Genomic DNA, 15,420 nt, shown 5'->3' with positions numbered 1-15,420 from the left:
CCTGCATGCAGGGTGCTTTCCTGTCCTGAGATAGGGGACATATCAGTGCATACTTGTTACTGTGATCCCCAGCCAGGTCAACTTTCAGTATTATTGTATTTGTCTTCAACAGCTCAAATTTATCAGTGATCCTGGCTAGCCGGGGAGGTGCTGGTTGACTGGAAATTAGCAAATGTGATGCCCATCTACAAGAAGGGCTAGAAAGAGGATCTGGGGAACTACAGGCCTGACCTCAGTGTCAGGAAAGGTTATGTAGCACATCATCTTGAGTGCCATAACTGGCATGTACAGGACAACCAGGTTATCAGGCCCAGTCAGCATGGGTTTATGAAAGGCAGGTCCTGCTTGACCAATCTGATCTCCTTCTGTGATAAGGTGACCCACTTGGTGGATGAGGGAAAGGGTGCGGATGCAGTCTACCTAGAGTTCAGTCAAGCTTTTGACACCATTTTCTACAGCATTCTCCTGGAGAAACTGGCTGCTCATGTTTTGGATGGGTATATGCTTCACAGAGTTAAAAACTGGCTGGGTAGCCAGGCCCAAAGAGTGATAGTGAATGTAGTTAAATCCAGTTGGCAGCTGGTCACAAGTGGTGTTCCACAGGGATCAGTACTGGGGCCAGTACTGTTTAATGTCTTTATCAAAGCTCTGGATGAGGGGATCGAGTGCACCCTCAGTAAGTTTGCAGATGACACCAAGCTGGGTGGCAGTGTTGATCTGCTGGAGGGTAGGAAGGGTTTGCAGAGGGATCTGGGCAGGCTGCATTGATGGACCAAGAATAAGTGTAGGTGGTTCAACAAGGCTCAGTGCCTGGTTCTGCACTTATGCCACAACAACCCCATGGAACACTACAGGCTTGGGGAAGAGTGGCTGGAAAGCTGCCCAGAGGAAAAAAGACCTGGGGGTCTGGCTGACTGACAGCTGCTGCACATGATCTAGCTTATGGCCAGGCAGCCAAGGAGGCCAACAGCATCCTAGCTTGTATCAGAAATAGTGTGGCCAGCAGGGCTAGGGCAGTGATCTTCCCCCTGTACTTGGCACTGGTGAGGCCACACCTTGAATCCTGTGTTCAGTTCTGGGCCAGTCATGACAAGAGAGACATCGAGGTGCTGGAGCAGGTCCAGAAAAGGGCAGTGGAGATGGTGAAGGTTCTGGAGCACAAGTGTGATGAGGAACAGCTGAAGGAACTGGGGTTGTTCAGCCTGGAGAAAAGGAAGTTCAGGGGAGACCTTATCACTCTCCACAGCTTCCTGAAAGGAGGTTGTAGTGACGTGGGGGTCAGTCTCTTATCCCAAGCAACAAGTGGTAGGACAAGAGGAAATGGTCTCACGTTGCACCAGCAGAGGTTTAGATTGGATATTAGGAAAAATTTCTTCACCAAAAGTATTGTCAAGTGTTGAACAGGCTGATCTGGAAGTTTTTAAAAGATGTGTAGATCGGGTGCTTAGGGGTATAGTTTAGTGGTGGACTTGCCTGTGCTGGGTTAATGGGTGGACTTGATGATATTATGGGTCTTTTCCAACCTAAACAATTCTATAATTCTATGAAAAGAGTTTCCTTTTTTCAAAATCAAAGCATCTTTAATTAGTGAATTAGTCAAGTACACAGGGGGGGGGAAGCATGAAGTAAAGTTTTTAAGTTTTTAGATAGCAGAGAGGAAACATGAGCCTTCACAGTGCACAATCACTTTCACTAAAAAACCTGACTGGACCGAAACTGGAAAAGAGGAAACTGAATGAACCTGTGAGGTGTTACTCCTTTTATGCAACTGAGAGACATTTCTTTCATTTATCACATGTCACTCAAGAAGGAAATGCTGTTAAATGAAAGTATGACTATAACTTTCTCCAAAATAGTTACCTGATACTTCCCCACCTCCAGCAAGAGATTTAATAACTCCCACAGAGGATTCAAAAGTCTTTGCAATACCCTTAAATCTATGACTTAATTTTTCCCCAGTTTTTGAGTTATTAATCCATGAGCAAATGTGTTCTTTGATCTTCAGCAACTTACTATCTTTGAAAGTCTTTAGTGATGGATCTTCCTGAAAGCCTTCTGGAAACCCAAGCACACAAATCAGATTGCCTCAGCTCCTGTGCTTACTGGCTATTAGCTACAAACTCTACAGAAGATCTGCTGATCCTCCCCCAAGCCCATGTTTGTCCATGTATCTGCTGATTCTCCTCATTACTGGTGTACCCATGGATCTCTCTACTCCACCTGTGTTTGTGTGCATGGACATTGTTTAAATAGAATCTTTTTCTTCAGACTGATCTTCACTGTTTCTTCTCTGGTTATCATCAGTCTACACTACCACTTATCTGAAGATGTCTTCACCCCAGAGGACACGCCTTTCCAGATGTTATATCTCTTTGCTTTCTCACAGTTCTTTATTAAGCTCTCATAGTTTTTCATTTTGAATGCCACTTTCCATTTCTAACATTTCTAAATGTAGAAACCACATTTTCAAAAGCTTCCAATGTGTGTGAGCTCTGCATCATTTCTCTTCCTTATTTCCTAAATCACAATCTGAGACTGATTTTCAGTCTTTCTGTACTGCCACATGGCGCTGGGAGCATTTCAGCAAAGACAGCCATGGGAAAATGCTGACCACTGTGCAGCTACTCCCTGCAAGTCTCTGTAGAAATCTACAAGACTTCCCACTGTTGCATTCAGCTGACATCACAAACTCAGTTATCTATCTATTTGAGAACTAAAGTATCTTCCACTTGCCTCTTCCCATCCATGGGGAGAGATTCCCCATGGCAATCCTAAAGGAGTATATCCAGTGCAAGTGGGTACAGAGTCTTCACTGGGCAGAAGAGATCTAATAGGATAATTTCCCCCTCTGGCAGCTTGCTGCCCTTCTGCCATTAAACTGTCTTAAACTGATTTAAATCTGCAGTACAATGGAAGTCAAACTATAACAATTACATGTTACCCTACAGAAGACTGTTCACATACCTGAACAAAGAGAATATGACAAAGCCCTAGAAGTGTTTATCAATCAGATTTGAGAGTCTGTGTAACAGAGAGAGGTGGTTGTCAGGTTCCAACTTGGTTTTTGCTAGCACACGGCTTCAATGGTTGCCCAACCCCTGGCCCTTGACAGCGACCCACAGTTAACACAATGCAGTCAGCCCCAAGTGGAGCCCACCTATGGTTTTATTGGTGTGCTCTACCTGCCTGTGGATAGAATACACCACTTCCCAAGAATCCTGATGGATGAAGAAATAGATTTGAGATCCCTGAGTTCAGACAAAGCACAATTGAGCCACGGTAACAGTAACCTAACCCTTTATTGTTTTATTACTTACAATCCTCAGGGTAATTATCTAACGTACGGAGAGAGAGAAAGAGGAGGAGAAAGAAGTTAGAAGTAGGAATAGTCACCACTCTGGATCCTGCAGTGTCCCATGGATCTGTTGATGGTCCTCAGCAGTCGGCAGTGGGTGCACACATGGTTTCTTCAGTGATGCTCTTTTGTAGTTGCAATTTCACTGAGTCATCCCACATGAGCCATATTATGCCAGTCACCATTGCAAGGGGGAGGGGGCATTCATGGCTGGCATTGCAGTGTGGTCGATTGTTCTTAATGAATCTCCAAATAAGGCATTGTCCCAGTAGGATTTTTTAGTCCCCTACTACACGGTCTCTGCGGCCACAGCAGTCCTTGTCTGGTTGGCCATTTTGAGCAGAAGGTAAAACTTGAAATGGCGGCAGATTTTCTGAGGCATCACAAAAGACGGCGGAGCCAAGTCCCACAGTGGTGAACAGTGGGTAGCATTTATATGTCCTGTGAATCATAGGCTTCTTCAAACTAGGGTTTTACACTGGAAAGTTATCCCAAAAGTAGTGTCTGTTTGTCTTCAGAAGCAGGGAAGGGGTTTTCTTCAAGCAGACAGCTACAGACTTTGTTATTTAATGAAAGAAATTACAGGGGAGAGAAGGGAAGAGGCCCAATTACTGTAAGACATTGTGAAAATTAGTAGAAAAAACATAACTTGGACCTAACGGGCAGACAGGCCCATGATCTTGTCAAGATGCTGCCAGGATGTTCTGAATTTGGGAAGTTCATCCCCATGATCAAAGTCTCTGATAACAAAAAAGCTGCGGGAGTGTCTCTGGTTGGTGCCTGCTAGCCAGGCACTCATCACCTCCAGGCGATGCAGAGGCTGGTCCTCACATGCCAGACTTACACATCAAAATAAGAATACTAAATAATAGGCTATATGTCTTTCCCAAGTACCCAACAGGTACTTCTGTTTAAGAGAGATTTTTTTGAGTGATGGGTGGTGGGTTTCTTCTTCATCTCATTGAAGAAAATCTTAAGCCCTGGATATTGAATTATATCGTAAGCAACCTTAATCAATATCACAACTCTATTCTCTGGACTTGATAACACACAGATTGTGAAGACAAGCCCCCTGTTTTGAGATAATCAGACTTCTTTACGTGCCATTTAGAAAACTGGAATTGCTTTTATTGTGCAAAATTATGCCACTACAGTTGGGATGTGGGGAGGAAATGGGCAGAAGATATTGCAAACATACCTATCAAAACAGAGATTGTTCTCTGCCATAGGTAGGATTTTACATATTCACTGGAAAGGAGTTGAGAAATAATTCTGCAATAAAACACTTCTTGGCACCAGATAAAAGGGACAAACATAAAAATTAAAAAGCTCTTGAAATCCCAAATATGTATATCTGCTTTCTTACAGGTATTTCTTGCCAAAGCCAACTTTAATATTCAAGGTCAAAAAAAAACTTGTACAAAAAATCTCTACCTAAGCCAAGAATGCTCATTAATCTGATAGAAAAAAATGGCATAGGAAGGAAGAAATGTGCCTTTTTCTTCCTAAACATAATATTGGCACATTTAGCGGTCAGTGTTTCTGGATTTTTAATTCAACTGAATGAAAGAATTGATGTTTAGAGGTTGGGAGTTGGCACATTTGTCAAATCCAGCAATTTTAGTCAGGGTGTCAAGGTGCGTACTTAAATAAGATGTCTCAGTTTGTCAGCTTTGAAAGGTACTAGTCAAGGTTTTCATTTTAGTATTTGATCATTCCAAAGACTCAAAAAATGCTTTGTAACCATAACGAAATGTAGAGCACAGTTGGTAACAATTGCCCATTTCTTAGTACTTTCTCTGTTTTCTTATTTAAACCAATGACCCTGAATTTGTAAAGGGAACCCGAAGTAGAAAATTAAGATTCTTAAATCCATCAGAAAGAAGCTATAGACTCATATGACTGAAATACAAGGTCCTCTTAGGAGATTCAAACTTCACTCTAAAATCAGAGGTGATGATCCAAAACACATCCATTCATTGGATGGGATATCAATGTTAAAATCACACTTAGAGCAAAGTTAGTATCAGAAGACGAAAGTGTAAGCTTTCTTCATTTGACAATCTGTTTTCACTATTAAACAGTCTCTAGAGATGCAAAAGTCTGAAGTAGTTTCTTCACTAGCACCTTTAAAACTAAGACCATTTATTTAAAGTCCTGGAATACAAGATATTGGTACAAGTAATGGAGTACAATTAAGGCAACTGCAGAAAGAGTGGCAGTGATTGATAACAATATGCACAGTAGTACTTGTCAGTCTTGAGTTCTGCTCAAGAGGAAATGAGTAAGATAATAGGCTAAGTACCCTGCTAAACTACACAGAAATTAGTAACCAGACCGGCATTAGCTGCTCAGTGCATGGATAGAAAAGCATGTAATTTTAAATGGTCTCTCTAGGTCTTTCAATTCATTAACACAATTTTAAATGTCAGGCTTATTACTGACACCTCAATTTTACTGACAATAGACCTTTACTTAAAATCACAGCAGATGCAGCAATTTTCAAAGTACAGAGCAAAAGGCTCCAGAGCTGTTGCAAATGTTCCTACACATTTTGGACTTTGGAGGTATTCATGTCACATAACTTCAGCTGTCTAAAAGTTAGGTATCCAGCCTCGGTTAATGATTAAGTTCCCTCTCTAGTCACTAAGGAAAGTGAATCACCCTTTGAAATGTCTTTCTCTGCCTCTCTGGCCATTGATGGAGCCTATTTTATAAACTTAGCCTGGACCTTACTTCAAGATGACTGAAGTTAGGTGAAGTCTGCCTGCCATGGCTTCAATGCTCCACAGCTACATACCCCATAGAGGAGATCTCAGAGCTGTGAAGAAAATGTCCCAGGTCACATTGCTCCCTGGTGACATCGATTTCTCCTGTATGTTTGCAGTGTATGAGGAGAGTCTGCCACTAACCAGTCAGCAGTTTTGGGCACCTCATCTATATTTGGCAGTTCACATAATACTATGTTACCAACACTGACTTTTCAGCCTTAACCAGCACATGTGCAAAACCAGATGGAATTAACTGTGTAATGGAAATACTGGATTTAGAAATAACTCTTTGTTAGAGGAAGCAAAGTTTCAGAGTTATTAGTATAGAGGGAAATCAGCCTAGCGAGATAGATCAAATATATAATCAGTGAAGGTGTGTTGATCACAATAGTACTTTAATAACTTCTTTTTAAACACTGCCACAAACAAATCAATGGATGTCAGTCAATTTATCATTCTCTGTGGTTAGAGATTAGTTCCTGGGAAATGAGTGCAATATCTTAGCATGACTACATAATATTAAATAATTATTCACTGTGAAGTTACACTCTTCACCAGCACTGCCAACAACCCTGAACATTGTTTTGCCTGAGCAAAAGTTCTGATCCATAATTGCCACATGTACCAGCCCACGTGGATGTCTTGGATACTCAAAGACATGTTGATCAGCACCTATGTGCGGACAAATTGATTGAATCCTGAGGAAGTACAACCAGCAGATGCCAGCGAATTAATTCAGTTCACCCTAACATATTTACCTACTGGTTGACTCAGTTTTCCACACACAAGGATTTAGTACTGTTTGGGATGCCACAGGTCACCCAAGATGTCCAAATGTGGCTGGCAAACACCCCATGACTCTGGCCTGGTGGAGGCCAGGCAGCTTAGGTGATACTATGTGCAGGCACCCAACCAGGCACACACGTCTCTAATGCCTGGCTGTTGAGCAGCTCCCTCCACCCCAGGCATGTCTCAGCTGGGATGCCAGTAACCACAATGGGATCCTTAGGACTAATGCTGTCAGTCCCCCATATTCAGATTTTGTAATCTCAAACTGAGCCCTGCTCTGAGCGCTGGACAGTTATGTCATGTCTTGTCTTTTGCTATCTCGCTAAAGAAGCTGGAGTAGCCTCTGCAGAGTTTCATTTATCAAGGGCTTAGCAATACTCATGGGTCCAAAAGGCCTGAAGAAATTCTCTCTTCCACTCTTTTCACAGGTGCAGGGAACATCAGGAGAAGTTCATAGTGCCTGCAGCTCTCACACAGAGGAGTCCGAGGTAAACTTTTCCTGTTGTCACCTCTCCTCCCATGTCCTACCCTCCTTTCCCACAGCACGTTAACCACATCAGCTCCCCCCACTACCCTGTCCCAGTCTCACCTAAAAGGTCTCTTACTCCACATGCTCCAAAATTGGGGTGCAGAGAAGGAATAGCAAAATACAAGGAGAAAAGGGACAGCATGTCAAGGAGTTGTTTGAGAGGCTGGGGATTCTGCTAAATTCATTCTTGCTGTAATCCCACTAGATGTAATAAACTACAGAGCCAAACTCACTCCAGTGCCCAGGGCTCTAGTAAACTGTCTCCTATCTCCTATAGGCCCAACCCAAATGCTATAGAAACCAATGCACCTACTTCCAATGACTTAAGTGATCTTGAAATGACCTTGGCATCATTTCTTCTGCTTTCCATCTTTTCTTCTGTTTCCCCTCTGCTCCAAAATCTTACTGCCTTAAATACGCTGTGAATTATGTCAACCAGCTACAGAAACCAGATTCTTTCAGGAGTCTGTATTATATTCTGCCAGATAATGCATCTGTGCAAATCAGCCTAAAACCAGGAATTTAGCCCTGCTGAAACGAAGCTGAGAAAAAGCAGAAAGAAACTGTCATTTGAAATGTAGATCTCCTACTGCTTTTTCAAATGATGTGGCTATGATCTCAGTTAATCTGTTCCACCTGTGACACTGCTATAAATAATACCATTTTCTCTGGGTTTGCACGTCTTCATAATTCCACTGCAAGGGGACTCTTTCAGATTTTAGCTATAAATGCTAAAATTCTTTATTTGGCTATTGAACCAGTCCCAAGTGCCATATTCTCTTCTTATTTTGAACTTAGGGTGGTTGGACTAGGCTTATACCTGAGAATTATTCACTTCCCGTATTTCTCCTACTGTGGGGACATGCCAGTTTATGCATCCAGCCACAATCTTAGAATCATCAAATGGTTTGGGTTGGAAGTGACCTTAAAGCTCATCCAATTCCAACCCCCTGCCACAGGCAGGGACACCTTCCACTAGACCAGGTTGCTCCAAGCCCCATCCAACCTGGCCTTGAAGACTGCCAGGGATGGAGGGGGCAGCCACAGCTTCCTTGGGCAATGCATCCAGCTATTTCGTATTATCCAAACAACCAAGAAGCATGATAATGGCTTTGAATTAGTACAGCTGGGGCCATCACTATGAATTAATTAAACCAAGATGAAAGGTGCCTCCTGTGTTGAAACATACTTCAACAAAGATAACAAAAATATAAACTTTAAAAAAAAGCAAAAAACAAAGCAAACCCCAAAACCAAACAAACTGAAACAAAAACCAGAATAAATAAGCCCAAACAAACAAACAAATAAAAAAACCCAACAACATCTGAAAAAAATATTCTGTTTTTCCTTAATGGATATACTGGATATACATTCCATAATGGATATACTTCCATACTTCTGTAATTCCCATTTAAAGGCACACATATACAGAAAGAAAGATGAAGCACTGCTTAGGAAAGGGTACAGTTAGAGAGAGGCACGGGATGAAAGAAAGTCTTAAAAAAAGACATAAACCACCCCAGGAGTGAATAAACCAGAAGTCAGCTGCCCAGAAATCTGCAGAAGATGCTCACAACCAGCTCAGAGCAAGTGAGGCATCAGCTGACCCCCCTGCCCGTCTCCATTGTCCTTAAGAACATACTGGCATAGGTACAGTTCATTTTGCCCTTGGGTAAAAGGATAACTAGGTGACCTGTAAGGAGCCACACAGCCCTGTTTTTTCCAACTATAATTCTCAGCTATGTAGGAAACTAGCACAATGTCACACCTGGGTTCCCATCTAGGCATTAGGAGTATGGCATGTCCCATGATATTCAAAGCTTTGACACTGCTAGGAAAAATGTATGTTTAAAAGCATACTGATTTTGTTTCGATTTAAAATAAGTATCAGTTGGTTTCCTATGCTTTTTTGCATAACCCAACAAGTACTTGTTTAAGTGGCTTCTTCAATAAGGGCGTGAAAGGTTTCTTTGGCTGAAAGCTGTTAAATATTACAGTCGATTTACAATGAAAGGCATGACTAGAAAGCAAGCTCTATTTCACTGATTTCTAAGTACACAGCAAGGAGCATCTCCTGTGACGAGGATGAGTTTGCAGGCTTAAAAACTAAGGTATGCTGCAGAAATAACCTGCTGGATTTCCTATTCTGCTATGCCCAGGTCAATTTCACTGACTTAACTTCAGAGGTTGAACTTAACCTAACTAATTCATGTTAGAGTTCTACTGCTACTACACTGCAGTTCACTGGAGTCGTTTCCTTGTTTTTTAAGGACCATGGGATCAGGCCTTTGTACTCTTCCTGAGTCAGAATCTGGCCAGGGAAGTTAAACTCAGATTTTATACGCAGGATGTTGCAGATGGTACATGTACTGCACACTGGATATTTGGGGTACAATACTCGTTCTCTAAGCAGTGAAGAACTGACCTTTTACTGTCTCTTAAAAAATACTGAATCATTTACTAAATTACTGTTATTAGGGCTGTCAAACAGATAACAGTAAATGACTGAGAATTCTTTTTTTTTTCATCTTTGCATCCTATCTCATTGCTGCCATGCAACACATGCCCTTCTATACCAATTGAGTGAGGAAATGGTGTAGCAGCAATGAATGTTGTTTTGTTTAAGGGACACTGCTCAATGGGAGGACCAGGATTTTGTGTGGTAGTTAATGACCTTCCCTTAGAGTCTTCAGTTTTACTTGATTGGCTTGGGGAAGACAGTAAACAGGGCAGGGAGTGTTTCTCTGCTTTATCTCAATACAAACATAGTGTGATTGCTGAAAGGCCTAGCTGAAGGGGTTGAGGACTTTCTATCCCCCATGATGCCCATTTAAAGGTGCAATTATTTTAGAAATGACTAGATTTCTGATCCCAGTTCTATTATTAATGGGAATTTATTTCCAAAATCTGCCAGCTTCAATCAGCAGGCTGGAACAAAGGGCAAATGGGCAGTACAAGACAATCATCATGGTTAGCCTGCTTCTAGTACCTGAGATGGCTGGCTAAAGCTAGCCCACATGCATGCCTTGTACAGCCATCACTCCTGAGGGTGTCTGACAGACACATTTTTGGACAGACCAAAACCATCACAGCCCCTCCAGACTCTGTGAAATAAAAATTAAGCCCTATACATCATCTTGTAGACTACAAATTTATATTACTTATGCTTTGTGAGTAAACAGAGAACATCAACCACTAAATTATCACTCTGCATCAACACCTGAGCAGTCCAGTGATTTACAGATTGCCACTCAGTAGGTGATCTGATATTGTTCGTAATGTTTGGTGGGAAACGACACTACATTTTTCACAGTGCTTGACTGTGACTTGTAGCAGCACAAGTACATGGTGAACACTGCAACTGCCACTTCTCACTAATTATGTGGAAAAATCCACCGAGGGAAAAAGAAACTCTTGCATTAGGTTCTTAGCTAACAAGAAAAGGAAAAGGACATGAAAGATAAATGCACATCTTTAGAAATAAATAGAATACTTTCTTCATCCATTAATAAAGCAGAACTACTAACAGCAAATTGTTTTTCACCCTTGAGGGCTTTGAAGAAAGAAAAAGGAAGGTTAGATTCACAGCAAAGTGCAGGGTACTGAGTAAGTGTACAGAGCATGACAAATCGTGCCCAAGGCATTGCTGCTGAGGCAAAGCTGCTGGTATTTAAAGTTGATTGAACAGAACAACAAGGACATGTTCAGGTGCCCTGGTTCCTACAATGGGGTACGTGGGCAAAAGCTTTTGTGGGGGTGCATTCAGTATATTACACCAGAAATGTCAATACTTCTGCTTCAGAAAGGGGATTGAAAATAACATTAATTAAGGTTTTCACTATGTTATTAACTTTGTGCCCATAATTTCAAGGACAAAATGTTCAGACTGAATTTCCCCTCTCTTGCCTACTGTTTCTACAAATTATGTCTGGGTATCACTGCAAGTAAAGACCACAGGAGCATTCAGAGGTGTTAAATACAAGTAGAGTTCAGCCCTGCTGCTGGAACTGACCAACCGAGAGTTCGGCTAGTGGAAAACATATTTTGCAATGAGGAAAAGAAGATTTTTATTCAATTTTTTGGGCTCACCTATTTCCTACTTATTTTTCACAATTCTGTTAGCCAAAAAACCTAGATGCATAATAAACAGAAGTCCAAATTAAAAAAAAAATATTATGTACCAATTTTTGACATCTTTAAGGGGCATATTTTGAAGAAGATGAGTAATGAGTGATGAGACATCTTTGGCTCCAACCACCAGTGTCCCCCTAAAGGCACTGCATTCTCCTAAGTTCATCTGGAGTTTATCTGAATGGCCTTTCAGGTCTAGCTAGCAGGATGCAATATAAAGTGGACATGGAGGAAGCACATGCAGGACACCAACTAACAGAAGGTCTAATCCTGGCATATACAAGCCAAAAAATCTGCAAGAAGCTGGCAGCAGTCAGCACCAAAGACATAAGAATTTATTTTATTTTTTTGAAATCTTAATTACTCTCAGGAAAAAAAATCCCAATCCTGGACCAGTTTTGAAAGTAAGGTGAGTACTTGCCACAGGCAATCGCACTAGTGAGTCAGGAAGGAGAAGATACCACAAATACCTTGATGCTCCTCAGATTTGCACAGAGCTCATCCTCATCCCTACTCCTCCAAGCCTCCTAAAACAGACTTTGCTGTCTGTTTTTGCCTTTTCCCTTTGCCCTCACCTAAAGGTCTGTGAGTTGTCTCTCCACCTTCAGTTGTGGCTGAAGTTGCCAGTGCCAGCTGCCACACTGTTAGCACAGCTCCTGCCCATTCCCAGTTCAAAGCCTGGGGCCAGCAGTAGGGTGAGGAGCTCGGCCTTTAGTGCAAATTAATCCCATTTCTAACTTTTGCTGTGAGAGAATAAAGTATGGAGACATGGCCAGAGTGGGGAGAGAGGGCCAGAAAATACAACGAGTCACTAATTTAAAGTAAAAAACAGCACTGACTGAGGTGGATAAATTTGAGTTGCAACATTCAACAAGTGGTAATTTTGTGAACATCTTTCCCATCCTTTTCCCAGCCCACCTCCCTCGAGCTGCTGCCCTTCAAAATAATCACTTTAAAAGAGCTACTAGCAGCTAGTCCCCTCTGCATACTGAGACGAGTACAGATACCAATGCACAGATACCAATGAAGCCAACAGGCAGAGCCCACATGGCACACAGAAAGCTGGAGCTCAGGGCCGTGACATCTTGCAGGACAAGAGAGAGAAGTTCTTCAGATCCCTGTTCCTCCAGCCTATGCTTAACCCTGAGCCAAGATGCTTCAGATATCTGATCAGAGGCATCTTGTTCTGGCTCCTGGAATTCTCTGCTGGCACATTTGACCTTTAATTTGGAAAGGAAACTTTCAGCCTGGCCTTATACCTTGGAAAGGATGCTGACACCTGCCATGTATTTTCATTTGGAAGCGAAGTAATTTCTGGTCTCTTTAATATGGTAGATAGCTGGGGTGACCCATGGGACAAGGTAGATGGATATTTTGGGAATGGTGATGCTTAACTAAAAGCTCAGCTTGGAAAGGCTTTCCATGTTTGTGAGTCTGCAGTTAGTTTGGTATTTATTTAGCTGCTAGTATGTGAGAGCTCCTCTGACACTAAGCAAGATCCAGCACATTCAGAGCTTTAAATATTCCTCTCTCAGACTTTCGACCTTGAGGGACCTGGAGTATGCCTGGGTATGGCATGAGTCCAGAATGTCCTCCAGCAGAGGACATCTTCCATTACACACCACTCCAAGAGCAGTGGGTGCCCAGGAAGCTCATGCCAGGGTCAGAAAGGACTCTGAGAGGACACCGTCCATGAACCAGGCATTGTACAAGGAAGGGAGACAATATAGAGCAGAGCACAGTCAAGAAGCAAATATATTGTCACTTGGCACAATCAAGTGTTGTTATTTTTAAGCTGATTGAGACATAGTGAATTATAATAATGAAGCCATAAGAGCGCCGGTGTACAGCACGTCACAGTTCAGTCTGTCCTCTACATGAGCAGGGGCAGCCTTCAGACCAGCAGGGATGGAGCAGCATGTTGTATTCTTCCAGTCAGGCCATGTGTTAAAAGTACTGCAGGTACAACCAAAAGGACACTTTGAATGCAGAAAGAGGTGCTTTTTGGGTGGTAGCACACTGCAGCCATTTTTTTAAGCGGACTTTACAAATGCTTTTCATTATGTCAAACAGGGAAATAACAAGGAACAACATGAGACTCACTTATTCCCAACAGCAACTAATCCATATGCTTTGCAATATAGCAGTAATACATGCCCTTGATAGCATGGTTACTGTACTCCTATCATTTACTTTGGGAAGGATTCCTTATATGTACTTACTTCATGCTTTCTGGGTGTCATCTATGCTGAGCATGCAAGAACATTAAAGTAGGAAAACAAATGGCAGAGATTCATTTAATAGAGTGTTCCAGTTAACCCACAGTGTTTAAGTGGTCCTGGTAGCACATTTCCTAGGCATCTCACCACCCTTCCTCCGTGCATTCCTTCTCATAGCACTTCTGCAATACTTTCTAAACCCATACGACTGAAGAATAATTAAAATACAGCTAGTGAGGCTCATTTGACTATTTATTACACCACATCTGTACAAGTAAATATAACAACTCAGGGACTCTTATCCGACCAGCTGGCATAGCACAGCCTACATCCATGTAGACACCCCACCTCCACTAAACCAGAGCAACTTCACCCACCTGCCTGCAGGGGATAGTCCAAGGCCTGTACTAAACCAGGCTTTGTCCCACACAGCATCAGCTAGCCCAGGCCAAAATGATGTAGGAAGCATGCTATGAACTTGACACAAGTGGAGGTGATGGTGGGACACACAGCTCCTATCTTTACTCCTGCAGCAGCCAGAGTTGTTGTGGTTTACAATATCAGAATTTTAAAAAACCCAAACATCCCAAGGCTGTTCCCTAGGCATTCCCCACAACAAGGTGAAGTACGAGTGCCATGATGCTAGTTGCCATCAGGACAGAACAAATTGATTGAAGTTTCATCACCTTTCTAGCACACCACATGGTATCACTCAGGTATCACAGTAAGAAAGCCCCATCTGGGGGACCACAAGGAAAGAGAGAAGCACCAATAAATATGCTATTGATCCTAAACTCATTGTGGTATCTTCATAAGTATTATCTATAAAGCACCAGTAATTACTTCTATTTTTCACCCTTCTATAAACACAAACATTCTGTCTCAAACAACATGTTCACATAAAATTTAATTTTCAGTATCTACTTTTTACAGTTATAAACTGCACTCCAAAAGACCACAAAGAGCTTTATAGAGGTTCACCTGAGGGCTTCCTTGAAATCTTCCTTGAAGGCTTCTGGAGAATAATGGTGATGTAATTCTGAACCAAATCTGAACCAAATCAGAATCTATCTCAAGAAATATTTGAGGGTCAGACCTATCAAAGAACTGGATTCAGTGGGCCACCTGAGAGCTTTGTAGCTGAACCAAGAAGAAAGAACCTCACATATTTCTGTGCATTTGGCCTTATACAACGCAATGACTTTCTCACATCTTCTGCTTTAATATAATATACTGGGGGTATAAATTTCTATTTTTAAAAATGCAGTTCTCATACTCCTATATCCATAGTGCTATGAGTGGCTTTAGGGTAGACAGAAAAATAGAGACAAAAATACATCAGAATAAGGGGTGATCCTGAAGAAGACCAGTTCCCTTTCAGGCTCCTTGGAGCCCTCCTAGTAGACAGTTTAGGTAACCATGAGTGGGCTGACAAACTTGTGTGTGATCAGACTAATGCCAAGGGTTAGCAGCATGCAACAGAGCAGCAGGGAAACTGAGTCACTAGATCTTCCCAAAGTCCGACCGTCAAGTTTCACAGCTCATGCAGGATACCACACTGGCACATTGAAACTGCAGATGGTACTTAAGCAATCTAGTTTTAAACCTCCTCAGACACGTAGCTGG

This window comes from Pezoporus flaviventris, unplaced genomic scaffold (genome assembly GCF_033815535.1).
Source record: "Pezoporus flaviventris isolate CSIRO_AGI_PZ_B2104156 unplaced genomic scaffold, CSIRO_AGI_Pfla_v1 ptg000025l, whole genome shotgun sequence".
NCBI lineage: Eukaryota > Metazoa > Chordata > Aves > Psittaciformes > Psittacidae > Pezoporus > Pezoporus flaviventris.
The sequence above is the reverse complement of the archived record's forward strand: the minus strand, read 5'-3'. Positions refer to the sequence as shown.